The 22,326-nt window shown below is 30.6% G+C and overlaps 1 protein-coding gene across 8 annotated transcripts in view; it reads left to right on the top strand.

The window, feature by feature from the left end:
- Positions 1-22,326, top strand: part of LOC107455513 (uncharacterized) — a 198,406-nt gene that overhangs the window by 34,707 nt on the left and 141,373 nt on the right. For 4 of the 8 annotated variants that reach the window (XM_071183113.2, XM_087168319.1, XM_087168318.1 and 1 more), the window contains exon 1: positions 6,194-7,375. The exons of the other annotated variants lie outside the window; for them this stretch is intronic. The gene's annotated coding sequence lies outside the window, so the exon portion shown is untranslated. Of the gene's footprint in view, positions 1-6,193; positions 7,376-22,326 lie in introns of those variants that run through there. 8 annotated transcript variants of the gene reach the window in all.

The raw sequence follows: 22,326 nt of genomic DNA, 5'->3' as shown, positions 1-22,326 counted from the left end.
AGTTGCCTTCAATGTCTGCTAGAAATTTACCCGCTTTAATAAGGGAGGCATGTAATATCGCCCTCATCTGCTTTTCTAGGGGCTTATGCCATACATTTTTGATCCTCTTAATTGTAATTAAGGACTGCTTGCTGCGTTTACTGAGAAATTTATCTATTGCCCGTCATTAAATATTTTTAGCCTGCTATATCAAATTTTTCTTCGGTTAAGTTTATTATTATTTTTATTATTATTTTCCCCCCTGTTTGTTTCGATTGATATGGGTGCATTCAAATAACGTATGTAATACAACAATAAATTTGATTTGGAGTATTAATTTTACTGCTTGTTTTTTTGACTTAATGTGAAATAAAGCGAATTCCTTTATTCAGTGTTTCAGATAATGTGAGTGACGTCATTCTGTGTGCATGTAATTACTGAACTTGTATAAAAAGCATGTATTTTTGTCAGCAAGGATCACTTCACTAAGTCACGTCACATCACGATTTCGTTGTGATCGAGTGACGCACATCACATTTCTATGTTTAAAGCAGTATTATTAGCTATTTTTCAGCTGTGTGCCGTATCGATATAGTCCTGTATGTAATAAAAAATGTTTTAATCTTCACGTTTCATTAGATAACGATCCACATTCACTCAACACGCACTGTGCGTGCTCTGTAAACATAATTCTTAGCACACCATTTGCCATGGCAGAATTTGTCGCAAGCGCAACGGAAGCACAACTCGTTTCAAAAACAATTATTCGTAGTAAGCACAAATAGTGAATTGGCTCACGATGAATTTTCGTCACTACGAATTGCTCAAGCGCTTCAAAAATAGGCGCTCATTCTCAAGACTTGCCATACGTATTATTATCCCAGAAGATTATTTCCCATTGAATTTATGTTATTAATGTTTTAAAATTATAGTCAGTGGTCGGAAGTGGCTACTGTAGTCCCTACTTTTTTTCATAATTTGTAGTGTAGTGTGCTACTTTTTTTTTTTTTTTAAAAAAAAAGTAGTATGGTAAGTAGTCTAAAAAAAGTAGTTTGTTAGTTAGTAAGTTAGTAAGTGCAATACTAAAAAAAAGTAGTTTGTAGCGATTCCTTGCAACCTTTTTTAACGTTAGTTTAGAGAAGAGACAAGGTTCGAGCACGACTAATTTTTTTGAATTTGATGGGTAAAAATCATTGCGGACTCGTCAATGGACGCAATGAAAATGCCCCTGCTTCAACAGAATTACATATTTAGAATCAAATATAACTAATATTTAAACTAGCCATTACGAATAATAGATTATTCATCACACTTTCACATATGAATCTACAATCGTGAAACAATGATGTTATTTCAAAGGAAGGGAACATATTTTCGGTGCACTAAATTTCTTTGAGGAAATAAGCGTTAAACACTTAACAAAATCGATATTTTCCTAGTATTTCTTGAAGTAAATATTCGCTGTCGAGAAAGGCATAAAAAGTTGAAGGTTAAATGAAGAAATAAAAAGCCAATTTTTTATTCAAAAACATTTTTAACATGGATGTAAATTAGGTTCTCCGGCAAAGTTCGTCTTCTTAAAGTAGTGAATTAGTTACTACATTTCGGAAGTAGTTTATAGTCACTGCATTAAAAAAAATGTAGTTGTATTTAACAACATTTGTAACAAAGTAGTTGTAGTAATTTACAAAAATAATGTAGTTTTTTCGACCATACATATAAAACATTTGTCTTTTTAAGTTTTGCTATGCAATTTGCTAACTTCAATAAAAGCATTTTCGCAATTTAACATAATTTTTTATTCACAAGATATATTTTTATTTTTAATTTCTTTAAAATAGTGAAGGGAAAAAAAACAAAAATAATCTCAATCTTGGTGTGTAGAATTAAGTTTATCTTCAAGGCTAACAAAAACAAAAATTTATTTATTGATTCGAGTATTTAAAAAAGACAGATTTTTCTTTCTTGTTAATACTTAGAGTACTTAAAAACCTTTTTGGAATTTAGCTTGCTCGAGAGGCGTATAATTTATCTCTTAATTATCAAAATTTCAAACTTCCGTATCTTGATTATGTTTATCAACTAAATTTAAAGGACATAATTCACGAAGAAATTCCTTTGATAAACCAAAACTTTTCATTAAAAAAAAATCCCTAAGCGTCTGTAATAAATTCAAAAATTTTTATCTTGGAGAGGAGCATGTTTATCTCTTTATTATTGCTCATTTGCTTGATAAGAGTCTCCAAGTATTGAACTTAGTCCTTAATTTGACCAGTGGGAGCAAAACGTAATAGTTTAAGTTCGCTTAAGGGACCTGTTTGTTGCCTGTTGCGTAAATAGTTTTAACTACTCTCGAATTTCTCCAATGCCGTGAAATGTTCTTGCTCAGTTAAATTATAATTTTAAGTATCATTTAAAGCATTATTATTTTTAAGTATTAATGCTTACAATATCAGGGGTCTGTTTATAAGAAATTTGGGTCCGTTAACGGACACTTCACAAAATAGTTTATCTTTTAATTGGACTCTTCACAAATCTGTTTATCTTCATTATTGTTTTGTTAATCGAATAAACCCTTCCCAGGAAGGGGGGGGGGGAGAAAGACAGATGTAAACGAACTAAATTTTGTCTTCCGCAGAAGCTTCTTCCGAAATGAATATTCTGCTTTCAGCAGTATAGGCTAAATACCAAATATTTGTATGTTGCATCTGTAATTTAGTAGCAACAATTGCTGTTTATTTTTTAAAATTTAATTTTTTAAATTATAATTTTATAGTGTTGAGCATAATCTTGTATGTCTTTACAATTTATAGACTCCCCGAAGAAGTTTTTTTGCAATAACGGACCCTATTTGCACAAATTCACAAAAACAGGACCCTGGTTGAAAGAATGAGACTTAACGTTTATATTATATTCATAAATTACGAGTAATTTTTTCACAATTTTACAAAAGCGGATCTTTCACGAAATGTCTGGACAGACCCGAATATACTAGAGCATTAATTGGTAAATGGAAAGGAAAAAAATCGGGTTTGAGTTTTTTTTTTTTTTTTCAGTAACCGGCGTTGAACAGCTGAATGACTCAATTCTGAGTTTGTAAGTATTAATGTTCACCTCAATAGCCTTGTAATTTTGAACCTAACCCAGAAGACAAATGAACTCTTGGATAAAGCTTTAAGCGAAACTAGCTTTCGTGGAGGAATTAATCCGCATTTGCGTTACATGGAGAGGAAAACCTCACACTGTTCTTGCCTCACCTGATTGCAGGGGGACTCAAACACATTATCCGTCTACCACTAGAATATTTTACGTCAACACTGTGATAGGTGTGAGTCGGGTGCAATTTTCATATCAACCAGTCTTCGCTGCGGATTCGAACCTGGTTCACCTCATAGGGAGGCGATCGCTCTATTCTCTGAGCCGCCATGGTTGCCAGAATTGAGTTTAAAAAAATCCCGATTATTTATTATTTAAAAGAGCATTATTTTTACCAACCCTTTAGCTAAATTAACACGGTGCATGGCACATAACACAAATACTTCTGAGAGTTGAAAATCTTGTAAATAAAAGCTCAGATTTTTAACATACACCCTTTCAGCTTTTACTGATAACAGACTGTAAGAAATCTACATAATTTTTTAAAAATTACCTTTTAAAGTTTTAAATCTTCAATTGTGATTACTTCACATTTTTTACTCATTTAAACAAAATAACACGTTTTTAAGTAGGGGACGATGAAATATGAAGGCTGAAAAAAAATATATTTTCAGAGACCTTAATTATTATTAACTTTTACGACTCCCCGTTACTTGACGCTTTAATTTTGTTTTGCAGCGAAAAATTATTTATTTTTACTCCATCAATCATTACCATAATTTAAAAACGAATATTTTTCTCTACAGTATGGGGGAAGTAATTTTGCTAATAAATTAGCACAAATTAACTGTATCACCCTCTTTGTAGCAATTTCAATTTCTAGCCCTACCTTCACATTTAATGTCTAGAGTGGAATCCCTCACATGTAGCAAAATGACTTTAAAATAATATTTTCCGTCAGCTGCTGCTAATCAGTCCGACGCTAGTGTAAACGCTGCTGCACACCCCTTTTTAATAGGAACATTTCGCCTTGTCGGGAACATTTATTTTAATACCTAAGGCTTTCAACGTATCCCCGGCTACAATTAATCTGACGTCATAAAATTAGTCTTCCCCCTAGTTTCGGCGGAAGGCGCGTGTTTATTGGCTCTATAATATACCGTAAGTCGATATTAAATGGGGTATGAAGGTTTTAGTCGCGATTTTTGCATATGAATATGGTTACAAAAAATAGTGTCCCCATTTTTGTTTTATCGCGTGATTAAAGAAATGTATTAGTTGTGCTTTTTAATGTGCTGTGAAAGGAATATGTATTTTTCATTTTGTATTTATTACTATTTTATTTTTTATCCATAGTTAGTAGTACTATTACAGGGGTCTCCCCTACCGAATTTACTGCCGTTTAGCGGTACCTTCACAAATTTAATTTTAGGTAAAACGCTAGTTTCACAAATTCAACTTTAGGAAAAACGGTAGTTTCACAAAATACTTTTTCTTAAAAACTTTATTTTTGTATCCCTTAAGAAACGATAAATCTATATTTTTACCATGTTTTGTGTTGACTTTTTAATATAATTTTTAATTTTTCGCAAATTATGTCAAAATTTTCACAAAATAGGTACCTTTCAGAAAAACCTAGAAAGACCCGTGTACTAGCTTAGTACTCTGTAGTTCAAGCTTTTTTCAACCCTTTAGGTTTCAAGAACATTTAGTTTGTTAAAAGAGATGGGGAAAATATCTTTTCTCAAAAGATGACGTTTTTACATCAAATTGTTTCACAGTATTGTTACCACATAGGCACTTTACGATTTCCTAGAATTTCTATACCCAAAAACAGTTTATTGCCTACATGAGAATCGTGCTTTTCATGAAAAATGCTCTCCTGAATATTTTGAGAATGTGGCTGGTCATTTAGGAAACTATTAAAATTCCAAATTATGTAAGATTTCAAGAGGAAAAAAGTATTCTGTCATTTTTTTATTGAAATAATTTTTTAATGCGAGCAAATAAATTAAGGAAAAAAAACTTCCACTTTTTTTCTTGATATTGGGAAAAATTGCTTCCAGTTCATTTCAGTTAATGTTAACAAAAATATCTTCCTTATTCTATGTAAGATTGCAGTGATTTATTTCGGTTAATATTAACAAAAATATTTTGCTAATTCTATGTAAGATTGCAGTGATAATTTCGGTTAATGTTAACAAAAATATTTTGCTAATTCTATGTAAGATTGCAGTGATAATTTCGGTTAATGTTAACAAAAATATCTTGCTTATTCTATGTAACATTGCAGTGATCAAAGCAAAGGGCGACGCTGCGAAATATTAAGCAACTTTTTCTCTCCCTCCATTTATAAATGAATTTTAGTGTTCGTAATGAAATATTCTAATATTTTGGACCACATATATTAACTATATTGATTTTATTTCAAAGATAAATTTTCGCATTTACTTATGCTTCATTATGATTTTCTGATTTTATCTAAGTAAGTAAAAAACAAATGAACAAAGCAAGATACTTTTTAATGTTGAATTTTTAATTATTTGAATATTTTGTATCAGATAAGTACAGCTGACTAAAAAATAATAATTACCTTGAGTAACCTTGTTTCTAATGATTGGATTTTCGCGTAATAAATGCCAATCTTCATGGTGAAACTCTACTTTTTGTGGATTTTACCACATCTCAAGAGCTTTCTCGGCGAATCGAAAATTTTTATCGCAAAATAATAAAATTCAATTATTTAAAGTTAATTTTAATAATTATATATTTTTTAATAAGTATTTTTAATAAGAATTTATTTTTCTTCGAATTGGTATGCCAATTTTTATTCCATTTTAAACTATTTAAGTGACGAAATTTGAACGAGTTTTAGATTTTTAATTTTTTGTGAAAATGAAGTCCCAAATTATCAATTAAAATACATTTATATGAAGTTTTTTCCTCCTTCACACTTAGCCTAATAGCTTAAATAATTCAATACAGTTTGCTTTCCCTTACCAAGAATTCTTTTAAGGCTGCAAGTGTTTTCGTTTGTTGATCGTTAGATGGCGCTAAAAGACCGCTTTCGCCTTTTTCATTTGATGACAAGGGCGGTTCTTTGATCACAAGAAGTCGCTCAGTCGCAAATCTGTGGCAGCTGCATACGGGCGGCCGACTAGTTCTCCGTAAAAACTTCTCTCCGCTGGCCTGACTGAATTTTTTTTTTTTTATAATTCCCAATGTCTTCCAAGTTTAGAAGCGGCGCCCCAAAAATCTCGCTCGGTTTCATGCATTTCACGGCATTTTCACCTATTAAAGACGGCATTCAAATTAAAATGTTTGATTGAATTTGCAAGGAAAAATTCCAAAGTGCGCAAAAGATTTCATGCGACTAGTGTCCCGAGCTTACGCGTCTTCCATAGGTTTAAAAATAAAAGGAAATTAATTTTTTTTTATTGTTATAAATATATTAGTGCTTGTGATTTTTCACTTTTTTTTTTTGACTTACAGTTAGTTTTGCTGATTTTAGAATGTTTTCTTTACGATAGTTTTTGTTTCAAAATTCAATTTCTCTATTTGTCTTTTCACAAATGCCTGCTGTACTTAGAATATGCAGACCTAAAAAATAAAAGTATTCTGCAATTTTGTTGCAGTTGAATACAATTTTATAAAAAAATGTTAATCTTAACCTTTATTATTTTTGTCAGCATTTTAAAATAACTTTAAAGCGCACTACCTTATAAAAATATAGTTTTTAAAGTTAATTATGTCTTTTTTAAAACTAAATACAAAATTCTAAATTGTTATAAAATTTCAATCCTTAGACCATTTGCCTTTTCCCCACCAACAGATTCTTGCTAAATTTTTTACGGATGTCTTTCAAATTTGGAAAAAGGCAAAGAGTGCCTTAATTTATATGCCTCTAAATTAAATGAAAGATAAAACCATATCTAAATATTTATGTACGATAACTAGTTCCTGAAATTGGCGATTAACAAACGATAAATTGGCGACGACATATTCTATATTTTTAACGATCTGCTTACTAGTGCCTGATAAAATGAAAAATTATAAATTACCAAGGCAAATTCACATCTCGTGCCTTAGACGGTAACATCCGCGAATAAATAAATCCTAGCTGTTTTGTAGAATAATATTGCTTAGAATATAATCCTTTTTGTTTAGAAGATGCTTCTTGCTGCAATAGTGAATACATTTTGTGGATTTATGTGTTGTGTTTGTGCTATTGCCAAGATTGATTTTAAGTGACTAAAAATCGGATACTAACTTTTTTGTGCCAATGAGATGTTTTTGTGATGTAAGTATGTTTGTTTATTTGCTTCTATGAAGGATCGTCTGTAGATATTTTGTTATTGCCTTTTTGTATTTTTGTATCCCTTCTTCATATACAGATGCAGAAAAAAATTGTACAGCAATCAACTTAAATATCGATACTCTTGAACCATAATATTGGTATTTTGAATCATATCGGTATATTGAATCATAATATCGTTGTCTTGAACCATAATATCGGTATTGAATCATAATATCGGTATTGAATCATAATATCGTTGTTTTGAACCATAATATCGGTATATTGAATCATATTATCGATATCTTGAACCATAATATCGGTATATTGAACCATAATATCGGCAATGAATCATAATATCATTATTTGAATCATATCGGTATTTTGACTAATAAAATCTGTACTTGAACCATATCTAGGTTCGACTGTATTTTCAAAAATTCCAGAAAAACTGAGAAAGTTTCTGCTAAAATACATGTCTAAAATATATTTTTAATCCACTTAATTGCTTTTTTGTTTTGAGTATTTAAATAAATATAATTGTCAAATAATAAGTTTATTTGTTGTAATAAATTAGAAGCTTTTTTTTTAATTTTCCAGAATACTCAGTTTTTTTTGGAATTCCCTGTTTTTAAATTAAATAAGGAAAATTCTAAAACTATAAATCAAAAATGAGTTAAATATCTATTATTATTCAAAATTATGAACACAAAAATTCAAAAAGCATAGTATAAATAGTATATTATAGTCTATTTAATACCAATCATGGATAAAGTATTGCAGTCAATTTTACTTCGTATATTATACGTCGTTATTAACCAATATTATATTTTTTGTATTTTTACGACTATAAAAAATAAGGAAAATTCCTTGTTTCTAAACTATTTTTTTATTTATTATTAACCTGTTTCTAAACTATTTTCTAAACTATATTAAGCATTAGTTAACTGAAATATATGATTTAACTATGAATTTATATTGCCTTCGAAAATCTCCTGGATTTATTCTTTTTTGTGTTTGGCTGTTATGATAATGCTGTGAAACCCGCCAAGTTGACCAGCTATGCTAACCTTTATCAAGAACCGAATTCATCCTACTCATTAGAAGGGTGTGAAAGTTCTTTTAATTAACCACCTGTCTTACATGTTGACTGCTAAAAAAAGTCATTTGTCTAGGTTCCCAATTGTTTTTTTCTTACTATGGAAACGTAAATAATCAACCTTCTTTCGGCGGCCCTTTCCCCGACTTTATAAGTAAAGTTTATTAAGGTAATTGTGAAAGTTATAAACTTATAGAAGAAAAACATTAAAATATTTAATTAGGATGATGAAGATTTTTCATCATTTTATCAGTAATAATCTTAAGCTATGCCCTACAGTTAAATTTGTAACCCTTGTGCTTCATTTAATCTAGTTATGAATTTGTTTTTGGTATAAATGGGAAATGTTTAAAATAAGCCGAGTTATGATATACTTCAAAATTAAATCTTCTTCATTCTTCTTCATTCATTGAAACCCTGTTATAAAAGTTGAAAATGATTACAACAACATTTTTCTTCATTAAAGACTGAGTTCTCCCTAGGAATAAAAAAAAAATGGGCAGGGTGGTTCCTCGTAGAAAAGGACACTTTGAGTTTTGAAAGGCTATATATTGAAGGGTATTGAGTTTTGAAGGGGTACTCACTTATCACCGTAAAAATTAATCAAAATGGTATCAACTAAATTTGATCCTCAACAATTTTTAAATTACCCTCTCTTATATTATATAATTTCGAAAGTAAATTCAGTATATTTCAAAAAGTAATAGTTTATGAAAAATAAAAAGTTTATAAAGTAGTAGTTTATAAAAAATAATTAACGGCCTACTAAAAGACAATCTATTTTTTCAAAAAGTAAACTAAAAGAAAATGATTAAATGATAAACAATGTGAAAGATTTTTTCTATAGCTTAAATCAAAAACTATGAGATTATAAACATTGAATTATTAACACATTTAATAAATATTTAAACCGAAATTTAAGAGAAAATTAAAATTTTTTATTAATTAAATTACATTTAAACATTTAAGAAAATATTATATAGTATTTTAAAAAAGGTATATATATTTAAAGAAAAAAATTTTAAAATTTAATATTACTTAAAAAATTAATTAAAAAAACTCCTCCCCGAAAAAAGAGAAACTTAAAAAAATTTAACCAGTTGAGAGTAATCCTAACAAAGTAAATATTTGCAATAGTAATCAAAATTAACAGAATTAAACCTCTAAACACATATAATTTTACCAGTATGTAATTATTATTTAAACAATCAATTATTTCTTTTAAATGGAATATGAATAAAAAGACAGTGTTTTTAAGGGATTGTGTCTTATTGTTACAAAAAGGGCAACGAGGGCGCATTTATAGGGATCTAAGGGCGACAACGAGGGCGCATTTATAGGGATCTAAGGGCAGACAGGGGTGACCACCCTTTTAAAAACGCTTAGGGAGATCACTGTAAAAGAATCTAATTATTTTATTTTGATTTGAAAAACGCCATTTCTATATCATTGGCATTTTACTTGAAATTATTTCATAAAGGCAACTTGAAATTATTTCATAAAGGCGTAGGATTATATAAGTTGTGAAATTGTGAGTATATTTTGGTTTACTTACTTCAGAGAGATGGATCTGCATGATTTCAGTTTCTGTAACAAGTAGTTTTTTAAAAGATAGGGTTATTGATCTTATGCTCAACCCCTAACCTGGAAAGACCAGGCTGTTACCCTTAGTCTGGTGTCACCACACTGACGTGTCCGGCTTAGGAGGCCCTACCAGTGGCTACACTAGCGCCATGAAGTATAAGTTTATCTAAATATAAACAGAAATTATAAATAGAACTAATTAACTAGGGGTTATAAAAGTACTCATCTTTGGTTGTAAAAAGTACTAACGCACTGAACCCCTTTAACTCTTATGCGGAACCCCGGGGCACCGCAGAACACAATTTGGGTACCGCTGTTCTAGGGTTGTTATTAAATGCTATTTGTAAACTTTCATAATTGATTAAAACTAAATTTTATGTGAGATATTTTCTATGCTAATAACGTTCTGCATAAATATTTCAATTCATTCTATAATTAATTAAGAAAAATTATAAATGAGCTTTTTGTTAACTAAAGTTTCAAAACCGTGCTAAAATGATTAAATTAATTTAAAAAATATATAAATAACATGATATGTGTAGGAATTACATGATACGACAATAACACTCCATAAGTTAACCACTAAAGCAATGCAGGCACAAGTGGTTTCGCGGTACAAAGCAAAATGAGAAAATGCCATAATTTAAGTTGGACCATAATATCCTAAGATATTTTAATTTGCATGATAGTATGGTTCAACTTGGTGATTTATTAAGGTTGTTACAAATTTGAATAATGTCAAGGTTTGGCACGATTTCTAAGAGTTTACATTATGAAATAATATCTTCTTCAAAAGTAGTAATAATTTTTCAACTTTTCAGATTGATGCTTCCACGTTTTTATTAAATGCGACAAAATCATGAAATCGCCGATTGCAATTAGTTTTAAATAGGCTCATCATTTTTAATTAATTTAAAGGGGCATTGAGCCAATTGTTATAATTACGTAACTTTTTAAAATTTAATATTATATCAATTATTTCAATTTTTTAAAGCAACTCTGAGTTCTCAATTACTAATGGATGTGTCATAGCCTCTTAAACAGGTATGTCTACCCTCAAATCAACCCCCCACCCCCCAAAAAAGTGCTGGTTTTATTTTTTCAAATAAATTGGAAGGTCAGCCTTTAAGGTTTTTTGTTATTTAAAAAGTGTGAGGACTCTTGATTTAGAGAAATATTTTAATTCGGTCATTTCACATTTCACCATAAAAGTTTTGGTGTTAATAGATAATATATATTTTTTTTATAACTTCGTTGAACAGCCCACCCAATTTTTTGGGTTTACGACTACTAATGTTAAACTCTGTAGCCTTGTAATTTTGAACCCAAACCAGAAGACAAGGGAACTCCTGGATCAAGTATTGGGAAGAATTTGCCTTCGTGGAGGATTTTTTGATGGAACTAACCCGCATTTGCGTTACATGGAGAGGAAAGCCACGGAAACTTCCCTCCGTTAGCCTGACGGCAAGGGGACTCAAACCCATGATCCGCATACCACTGAAGATATTTTTACGTCAGCACTGTGGGCGGTGCAGGCCGGATGCGGAATTCGTATTGACCAGCCCTCGCTGGGATTCGAACCCGGCTCGCCTCATTGGAATCAATTGCTCAATCCCTTGAGCCATCACGGCTCAATATATATTTGTGATTTTTCCGAAAGAGTATTTATGATTTTTATAAATTTACTTTTTTAATCTTTTGTTGCTGGTCTAAATTTACAAAAAGTCATGCTCCCCAGTTTTTTTTAAGAACTTTGTTAACCAGTATCTTTATTTTTCTGTCCTCTAATTCGATCTTTATTTTTCTCTTAATTAATGCCAGATTTTGACCAATCCTTTGTCATAAATTGTAATAATTTAATTATCTAATTTTTTTTTATTCTGGGAAAAGCTCTTAAAAGCAGAAGTCATTTTTGTAATAGCATTTTTTTTGCTTTATATTTTTATTACTCTTGAGTTATTTTTTTTTCTTTCTTTCTAGATGTTGCTTCTTTATTCGAAATAATTTTATTATCCACTGTTTTTCTTTTAAAGTAATTAAGCTTTTTGTGTTCGCATTTTTTTTTTATGAATATGTCTTTTTATATTTTCTCTCTCTATCTAGTCTTGGTTTGTATTTTTATGTTTTTCTCTGATTTTCTTTTGGGAGTGTTTTTTTTTATTAAACTATTTTTCTATCACACTTGCCCTTTGTTTCAACGACTAAAGAGGGTTTCAGGGTTTTTTTTTCTCCTTCTGTGCTTTTTTTTTCAAAAATGTATTTACAATTAAATTCTTCTTCTTAAAATTCTAAATCTATTTTAATTGTGAAACAAGACGCATGCTGAGTGAAACTTTATTTTTTGTATTAGTTTGATCGTTAGTCTAACTGTTTTAAAATTTAAGGCACTTCATACCCGCCTGCGGAAAGGAAAAATAAAAACCGTAATTAACTTGCTTCTAATGAAAATTCAAAACTACACGTTTCGACTAATTTTGTCTGTACTATTTAGTTTGAAGTGATATAAAAATGTGTATATACGTGGGCTGTTTTTTTTTTTTTTTAATAAGGGCTGTTTGAAAATAAAAACCAAACGATAGAAAATTATCATGAAATAAATCTATTTTTTTGATTCTACATACGTTTCTCTTTTTTTCAAAATAATTGCCAAGTTTGCTTAAACACCTATCATACCTTAAAACTAGATTTAGAATACCCTCTTCATAGTAACTTGCCGCCTGCTCCCATAACCAAGAGGCCACTACCGTTCCTCATCGTTGTACTGGTTGCCGCCAAAATGATCTTTGGAACATCGGAAAAGATGACAATCACTTAGCGCAAGGTCTGGGCTGTATTGAGGGGTGGTCCAAAACTTCCCAGCCTAAATTGTCCAATATAACTCGGGACTGAGTTGTGGAGAGAGTCATTATAGTAAAATCTTCTGTCAGCATGCCAGTAGGAAGCATAGCAAACTTCACAAATCTGCTGGTGAATGTATACAGCAGATTGGTTTTTTTGCCGACTAAAAATTCATCACTGACCATACCTCATACGCGTCCTTGAATATTTTAAAGACATAGAACTGACCTCACAGGTTTCCTACACAGCTGTATCTGAGCGCTGTTGTTCCCAAGGAATGCCAGAACACGACGCAAGCACTCGTAGCGACGCACCTATTAGTGTACACAACAAAACGATCCTTACTTGAAAAACAGCTCTCCGTATAACTCTTTCCCCCCCCCCCCCCGATTTTTTTAAAATAGTTTAAAATGTATAACGCAATGAGTAAAGTAATATGAGACTTAAAATATTGTTTGCAATCCGAACTAAGTAATTGGAACTATATTTTCCCAATCGGATATCCGCAAGTGACGTCTTTTGTAAATCGTGGAGTTACTCGATTCAGAAAACAATCGGGTTCGAGATACACTCATGACGTCGTACAGGTATCCAATTAAATCCGATTTAAATCACATGGCTCGGCATAATCAATTCACTTCTCGAGTTGTACCGAGTACCTAATTTCTTTTATGAGGAGAGAAAAGAAACAGGAAATTGCACACAATTATTCTCAAATAGTTTTATTAGAAACCGTTATCTGACGCAAAAAGTCTCGCTGATTTTTCTTCATTCGTTGAACATCCGCCCCAATTTTTGGCTTTACGGCTACTAATGTTCACTTCCGTATCCTTGTAATTTTAAACCCAATCCAGAAGACAAGGCTTACCTGGATCAAGTATTGGGAGAAAGTTTGCGTTCGAGGAAGACTTTTGGAGGGAACTAACCCGCATTTGCATTACACGGAAAACAAACCCACGAAAACCTCCCACGGTTAGCCTGACTTTTACCCATGATCCGTCTACCACTGAGGATACTTCACATCAGCACTGTGGTCGATGTAAGCCAGATTCGGAATTCGTATCGACTGGGATTCGAACCCGGGTCACCTCATTGAAAGGCGAACGCTCTATCCCCTGAGCCATCGCTGCTCTGTTTGTTTTGTTTATCAAAAGTGCGTAAACAGATAAAACAACAAAAATATTTTAATTTTTTATGCTGGAAAAATTCATAAAACGAGTAATATTTAAACGCCAGTTCTCAACGATGTCCCTTTTACTGCTTTTTTCAGAGCTCAATGATTCTTTAAATTAGTAAATCAATGCCTTAGTATTTGATTTTCATTGACAAGCTTTTATTTGAAACAAATATCCACGAAGCCATTAGAGTTAAATATGCATCGATAATTTGTCAACTCAAACTTTTCGGATAGTTAATAAAAATACTGAACTAAGTAGAATTCATTTCGAAAGTACTTACCTGGATGATTTCTAAATGAGTGTCTAATTTCGGTAGCTGGCTTTTGTAATTAGAATACATTTTCCAATTTAGTACTTTTAATGATTGTTCATTTAAACAATATGTCTTGATTATCATGAGGATTGTTTAGGCTGATGGAAAAGACTGAATAATTTTCTTTGAGGAAAGTAGTTTCGTATCGCATGACCGCGTATGCGTTACAGTTTTGAAATGGATGGTGATTAAAAAGTCAGATGACATGTTGCATTTGTTAAAAATTATTTAAAATTGAATTAATGGGTGAATCATTCGAACAAATTGCATATCTCGAACACAGAATCGATTTACATTTTTATAAGAAAACCAATAAAAAAAGTCTTCTCTTTGGAGTGCTTTGAATTTAGTTAATATATCAATGGGATACCAGCAAGTGACGTTGTGTGAGCTGTGATGGCTCAGGGGATAGAGCGTTCGCCTTCCAGTGAGCAGACTCGAGTTCGAATCGCAGCAATGGATGGTCAATACAAATTCCGCATTCGGCTTGCACCGACCACAGTGCTGACGTGAAATATCCTCAGTGGTAGATGGATTATGGGCTAGAGCCCCCTTGCCGTTAGGCTAACCGTGGGAGGTTCTCGTGATCTTCCTCTCAATGTCACGCAATTGCTGGTTAGTTTCATCAAAAAGTCCTCCTCGTATTCAAATTTCTCCCTATACTTGATCCAGGAGTTCCCTCGTTTTCTGGTTTGGGTTCAAAATTACAAGGCTACGAAGTTGAACATTAGTAGTCATAAACCCAAAATTGGGTCAGCTGTTCAACGACGGTTATATATATATATATATATATATATATATATATATATATATATATATATATATATATATATATATATATATATATATATATATCGATCCTGATTGGTTGCTGAAACGTGGCATTTGTTTACGTTGGCAACTGTTCTTTCCATTCTATTTCAAGTAAGCCAAGCCCGCCAAGTATCAATTCTCTTAAGTGACACATTCTAAATTCTTATACAAAGATTCTTTCTCAATGATCTCAATTCTTTCATTATATATTTACATGGAGGCGTAACACAAAGACAGGTGGTCAAATAACTTAAATATTTAAAAAGTTGTTAATTTCTTTTAAAAATCACCAATTTGGCGTGATTTTTTTACTTAGATGGAAACTTTCAAAATAGATGAATAAATTCTCCCTGTTGTAAAATTTTTATGAGCTCAGATAATGCAACGTTGAAGCAACTTTTTAAATAATAAAACATAATCTCAAAAATGTTTTTCATTTTTTAAAACTGACTTTTCTTCATATTGACATTTTGTGCATTTTACCGAATTAGCATAGAGGGCGTTGTGACTAATAGGCTTAATTTCAATGAATGAACAGTCATGATTCAAGCTCTCAGCAGTTATGGAAAATAGCATAACATTCGCAAGAAACGCATTATTCATGTGACGCATTCGAAAAACAGCCTTATATTAAAATAGGCTAAATGAATTAACCACGTTTAGTAATATTTTAGAACAATTCTTTTCGTAAGCATTTCCATGAAAATAATACTACTTCTTCAGTAGCAGTTCCCAATTTTTTTCGGCTACGGAACCTTAAATAATTAACTTTCTTTCGGCGGAACCCCGACTTCATAAAAAAAGTTTATTATGGTAACATTATGACCTATAAAAATTATTTTTGAAGTATTTAATTAGAAAAAAGAAAGATTTTTCATAGTTCTATCATTAATATTCTTAAATTAGGTTTTATGTTTGACAGTAAAATCTACTGTCCTTGTTCTATATCTAGTTATGAATTTGTTTTTAGTGTATATACATAAATGAATAAAATAAACTGAATTATGCTTTACATCGAGATGAAAACTGCTGTTGATAATGGTTATTACGGAAACATATTTCTTTGTTAAAAAATTATATTATTTCGTTTTGAAAAGCTTGATAGGAAATACTATAAATGCTTCTATTCTATTTATAAATAGTTGAATCTATTGTTATTATAAATATTTTCTTTTCTTTTATAAAAGGGCATTTAGATTTCGTTGGCATTTTACATGAAACTAGGAGGCTTCGCCCCCTGCTCGCTGGTGCTCGCCAACCCCCGGAACTGCTTTCGCAGTTCATTTCGGATTGCTTCGCAATCCGATGCTCGCTTTACTCGCTCATTGGATGCGTTCTTAACGTCTAGCTTTTGTATACTTTTTTGAACACTGAAGTTCCGAAAACTTTTCACTGTAGAAAATTCTAAACCTGTACATTTCAATATTAATTTGAAATTGCAAACAGTTTTAATATTAATATTTTTCTTAATCACACTATTTTTAAATATCAGTTGTTGAGAAAAGTAACTGTTGTAAGTTTTGTTTTAAAGTCTTTCCCACAAAAGGGCTAAAGCCATGTGTTGTAAAACAATATGAAATAGTAGTCTGCCACTGAACGCCGGATGTAAAGATAATATAACAAAACGTGGAATAGTAAAGCGCTCAATTCAAAATAATTCAAAATAAAATAGCATAACACTTCTCATTTCTGCCAATGAAAAGGAACTATTTCAGTACTCTCATAACCAACCAACCGTTTTCTTCTCGGTGACAATCGGAGATAGATAGACATATGATGCTCACTACGTGCTCTTCCGCGCTGAATCCAATCAATTAAAAATGAAAACTGTTGCCAGCGCGAAAAAAGAAATATCATCGGTTTTATTGATACATACGTACGTATTACCGTTTTATATAATATAGATTATTTCATAAACGCAACCGAAGGAATAAATAAATTATGAAGTATAGGTTGAATCTAAACATAATAAGAGGTTTTAAAACTCCTCACTGGTTATAAAAGTATTAACTCGTGGAGGCCCTTTCACTCTTACCCTGGTGTTCCGCAGAACATCATTTGAGAACCATTGTTCTACAGTTTTATAACTTACTATTCCTGAAAATATTAACTGATTAAAATTCATCTCAATTGCTTCGAATATGCAGATAGACTTTGGACTAAGTCATTGAGTCTTTGTTCCTTGCCGACTTTAGTCTTTTTTTAAAAAAAACTTCTTTCAATTTAGTACTTTTAATGGTTCTTTATTCAAAGAATGTGTCTGATGATTCTAGGGAAGCTATTTTATCAAGTGTTTTCCCCCCTATTGTTACGCTTAATAGAAAAGAGCGATCTATTCTTTTAAAGAAAGTTGTTTCCACGGCGATTGCTTTTCCTCCGCTTTGAGAAATGGATTGTGATTAAAAAGGTAGAGATATTAGTCAGAGGTTGTGTTTATTTTCTTAATTTAAAATCATCGCATGAATAAATAATAATGGGCGTTGCTGTTGAATTATCGGTTAAAATTGAAATTGAAAGTTTTAGTAGATTGAATTTTGTTTTTCTGAGTTCTCGTTTAACGATTGTTTGTACTTATTTTTCTGCAATTGCTCTTTTAATTTGCGTCTGAAAAATTTCGTTTTTATTTATTCTCGGAGAATAAATAAAAAAGTAAACGTAAAATCTCTTATCGTAAATGGCTGTTTCTGTTATTTTTCGTGTATTTTTTTTCCCTCTTTTTTTTTTTTTTTAAAACTTTAAACACGAATTGAAACAAAATAATCTTTCACCCTTTGACGCTGAATTGAACATATTTTAAACACTTTTTTTCATTATAATTTATTAATTTAAGTCAAAATAATAGAAAATAATTATATTTAAAATTTATATTTATTAAACATATTTTTAACACTTTTTTTTCACTCTTGAGTTAGGGTGAGCATATACGAGTCTCCTAGTTCAATCGAGCCCGGAATAATATGTCTGCAGAAAGGCTTTATATTTTGAAACGGGCCCGAAATTATCTTGGTTTTAGACCATTAAAATTTTGCTCGGACCACTGTTAAATAATTATCAGTGGTCCCCCTTACTAGCAATCGATGTGAGAAGATGGTATGGGGTTTTAGTTTTTTTTTTTTTTTTGATTTTTTTTAATTTTATATTTTGGTTTGTAATTGTGTTACAAAATAGCTTATTTCATCTTAATTATGCTATATTTTCTGTATTGCATTTTTAAAAAAAATTTAAATTCTCTTCATTAACTCATTCTTAATAGAAAAGACGTAAACGGACTATTGAAAATGCGTATAGACTCTTAATATCTTTTAGTTACTGGACCAATGACTAAATTTTTTTTCATTTCTACCCCTGTTAAAGGATAACGCAAAGATCCTTTTAAATGTCTTGTTGTTTTATATGTAACAGTAATTGTTTAAATCCACACATTTATTGTAATTTTTATTTTTCACCGCCATCATATTAAAAGATCAACATAGTTTTTAAATCTTAAGAGGCTCTTAATCTCGCCATCTTGGATTTTTCGTAAAATATTTGTGTTTTCTCGATATTTTTCGTACTTAACAAACTTTTACTTTTGATGATATATTGTTATTATTATTATTAATTTTTTCAATAATTATTTTTAATAATTTTTTTATAACTATTTTATAAAAAATTATTTTTTAAAATATTTTACTTTTGTTTTATTTTTCTTCTTTTCTTTTCATTAATCTTTATTATTTTCCATGTTTTCTCTATATTTTTGACTTTTATATATATATATATATATTACACAGCACAATACCTTTTAATAAAGGCATCGCTTTATTAGATTAGGAGAAATATCGCTTAATAACTTTTAGAGCTTCTTAGAAATTTTCCTCAAAGCTTTAAAGCAATAAAATGATGCGATTTGTGGTGATAAGTAATTAAAATTACTAGTCTCTCGGTTTTTGGATTTTTTGGAAATCTAATTTAAAGTGATGAAAACAGATTTGGATAGCGCTAAAAAATTTCTTTAACGTTATATGTATAAAAACAATTATACTTATCAAAAGAGTAAAAACAGGCTTCTGTATACTCTTTAACTACCTGTCAAAAACTGCTATTTCCCGAATTGTATTGACATTATATTGTGCCAAAAAATTAATTGACAATCTAAAATACCACACGCTTTATATCTCGAATTGTGTTCGGGTGGCGGTTTTGTATTTTATATACATCGTAAGATACGGAGTAAATCTCCACCATCAGTTTATTTGTGAAAAAAAAAAAAAAAAAAAAGGGATTAAAAGCATATGCAGAATTTTCCCACCCCTTTGACATTTGAACTCGGTCGGGCTGGGAAGGTACCTCTTAAGAAAAAATACATTGCTCATTTTTTTTTATCTTGCTTGATGGCTCTTCATATCTATCGATTTGTTCTTGGAAGTTGGAAAGTTCCCCAGCAGTTTGCGTCTTTTTGATGGAAATTGTTACCGCTTCATACCCCTCTATTACTATCCAATCCCCATTTTCTCGAGTACTATTCTTCTTTCATGAGATATTTACTTACCAAAACTACTAAAAGTAGTGAAAGTTCGTGGGTGGATAGGATGTTACGGGCACTAGTTTTAATGCGTTTCTCGTGTACTACTTGGGGGTGCCCAGCTGGGTTGTTTCGTCTTGCTCGATTTCATTGGCCTTCCCCACCCTTTCATTTCTCCCAGAAAATAACATTTCTAATTTCTTCCACTTTCGCTTAAATCCTTTTCCAATTTCCCATTGTTGTTGGGTTTTTTTTTGGCACTATGAGGCGTAATTTCCCGCATTTATTTTTGTGTGACTATTTAATCGCGGTTAATGTGTGTACGTAACGCGAAAAAATATTGGTTGAATGTCATTGCGGGTATGTTATTAAGTTTTCCTTTTTTGGAGAAATAGTTTTTTTTTGCTCAATGGAAAGTTAAGGTTGAGTAAGTTATTGAGTGAATGTGACAGAGCTCGTGTAAACTGCTTTTAACTTTTTCTTGAAATCCTGTCGCGGTTCTTTTCATGCTTGGAAAGTTTTATTCAAGTTAGCAATTTAAGTGTTGTTTCTATCCTATTTTTACTCTTTTCATCAGAATTATTTTTGGGTTAAAAGTATTTTTTTTTATATATATCTTTTTTTTGCGGAGGGGGGGGGTTGACTTTGTAATAAATTCAGAGTTTTATAATCAATCACCTAAGGATGAAAGGTACATTCATCCGTATCCTCTTCCTTCACTAGTAGATTTAGTGACTTTTTGCATTCTTCCACGACGCTGGAGTTAGATTGGCTCTGCACTGAATCTTTTTTCTCGCAGCTGTCCGCTCTGCGTAAGGTGATTATTCTGAATTTTGACCGGTATTAATATAACTGGATTGTGTATAAACTTTAAAGCAAATTTACTCAAATTTACAAAAGTGCCACTTAGAACCTTTACTTGTAATAATAAATTGAGATTGATTAAATTGTGATCGGTAAGTATGCTTGTAATGCTAGCAATTGCATTATCTTCAACTTCTAGTCGTAAATCATGAGGTAAACTTTTAAACAAAGACTACCTACATTTAGTTCTTCACATCACAATTAGAAAACAGAAAATACTATAAATACCAAACTTAATAATTGGGTCAAGTACTAACTCACCTCTGCAACTTTTACCCTGACATTCGAGTCTCTTGGTGTGATTTATTGCAGTTTCGTAATTAGAAATAAGGTTATATTAAAATATCTCTTAGTTTCGCTGCACAGAATTCACTGTTTTCGAATCGAAATCTTATCACGAACCTCAAAGAACGGCCCGCCATTACTGATTTGGGTTTTGAGAAAGGAATTCAAATTGCATTTTTAAGTGTTCATAACATCTACTGCTTAGTATACAAAATTAAAAATGAAGCCATTATTTGAAATATTAGAAATAGATGATTTATTCCTTAATGTTTGACGATAGAAACTTAACTGCTTAATCTAAACTTTTGCGAGAATTTTTTTATAGGGTTTGTAAAAGGTGATTTTTTTTAAAAAAAATACTACAATAGTAATATATCTTACGAAAACATGAGCAATTTGAAGTAAGTCTCTGTTAATTCAAGCATAGTTACTCGCATATTTACACAAGCATTGCGTTTTCATTAACTCAAGCATAGTTACATTTTGTTTGTGATCTTAGAAATCAAACATATGTATTTGTAATTAATAAAAGAATTTTTTTTAAAAATAAAATTGGTTTATAAGATACTGTCGCAATAGACAAAGAAAAATTAGAAATTACTTTTTTTATAATTATATATATATACATATTTATTTATTTTAAAGAGAAGAAAAATTATCAATAAATAAAGTATTTTTGACCAATATTTAAATTTATATATATAAAATAGTCACATTATTGTATTGATATAATCGCGTGAGAAGATTATAGCTTTTCCTTATTTTGTTTTCCGGCTTTTTATGTTCTAATTTTATTTTTAATTTTTTTTATGTATAAATATTTAAATAATTTTTAAAAATATTTTATTTATTAATAATTTTTCTTTTTAAAAAAATGTTTACATATTTTCCATGCCTTCTTCGTATTTTTAACTTATATTGTGGGTTCTATGTACTTGCAGCTTACCTTATGTGCAGTAAATAAAACGAATTATTATTTTTTCTTTGTTAATCTTTTATTTATTTTATCTTTTTTTGTCTTTATTGCGTTATTTATGACTTTTTTTGCGCGTTACTTATAAAATAATGTAAAAGTTTTTTTTTACGAATGATGTACTCGTATTATGTATGATGTGAATTTAGAATCATTACTTTCATAAAATTTTAACTTTTTGCTGCAATTTAAATATAATTCTTACATTTCAATGAACGCCGTCTAGGAAATGTAAAGAACTTTTTATATTTTTTAGTTAAATATTACATCTGACATGTCATTTAGTATATTGGCTACTTTCCCAATGAAATTTGTAGTTCGAGATTAATCATTTCGTGGGGATCTGACTACCACCCAGCATTCGACAGATAATTTTTATTAAAGTTTAAAAGCTAGAAATAGCAACATTGGCGTGGAATCACCCACATTTAAAGTTTTTTTAAAATTTGATTAGTTGTTTATGAATCAAGAGTAGTATAGTTATATTAATTTTTGTCGTCTGGGTT

The sequence above is a fragment of the Parasteatoda tepidariorum genome, chromosome 7 (genome assembly GCF_982258835.1).
Source record: "Parasteatoda tepidariorum strain Cologne lab strain chromosome 7, Ptep-v5.0, whole genome shotgun sequence".
NCBI classification, from domain to species: domain Eukaryota; kingdom Metazoa; phylum Arthropoda; class Arachnida; order Araneae; family Theridiidae; genus Parasteatoda; species Parasteatoda tepidariorum.
Note: the sequence above shows the minus strand (reverse complement) of the source record. Positions and strands in the feature narration are given on the sequence as shown.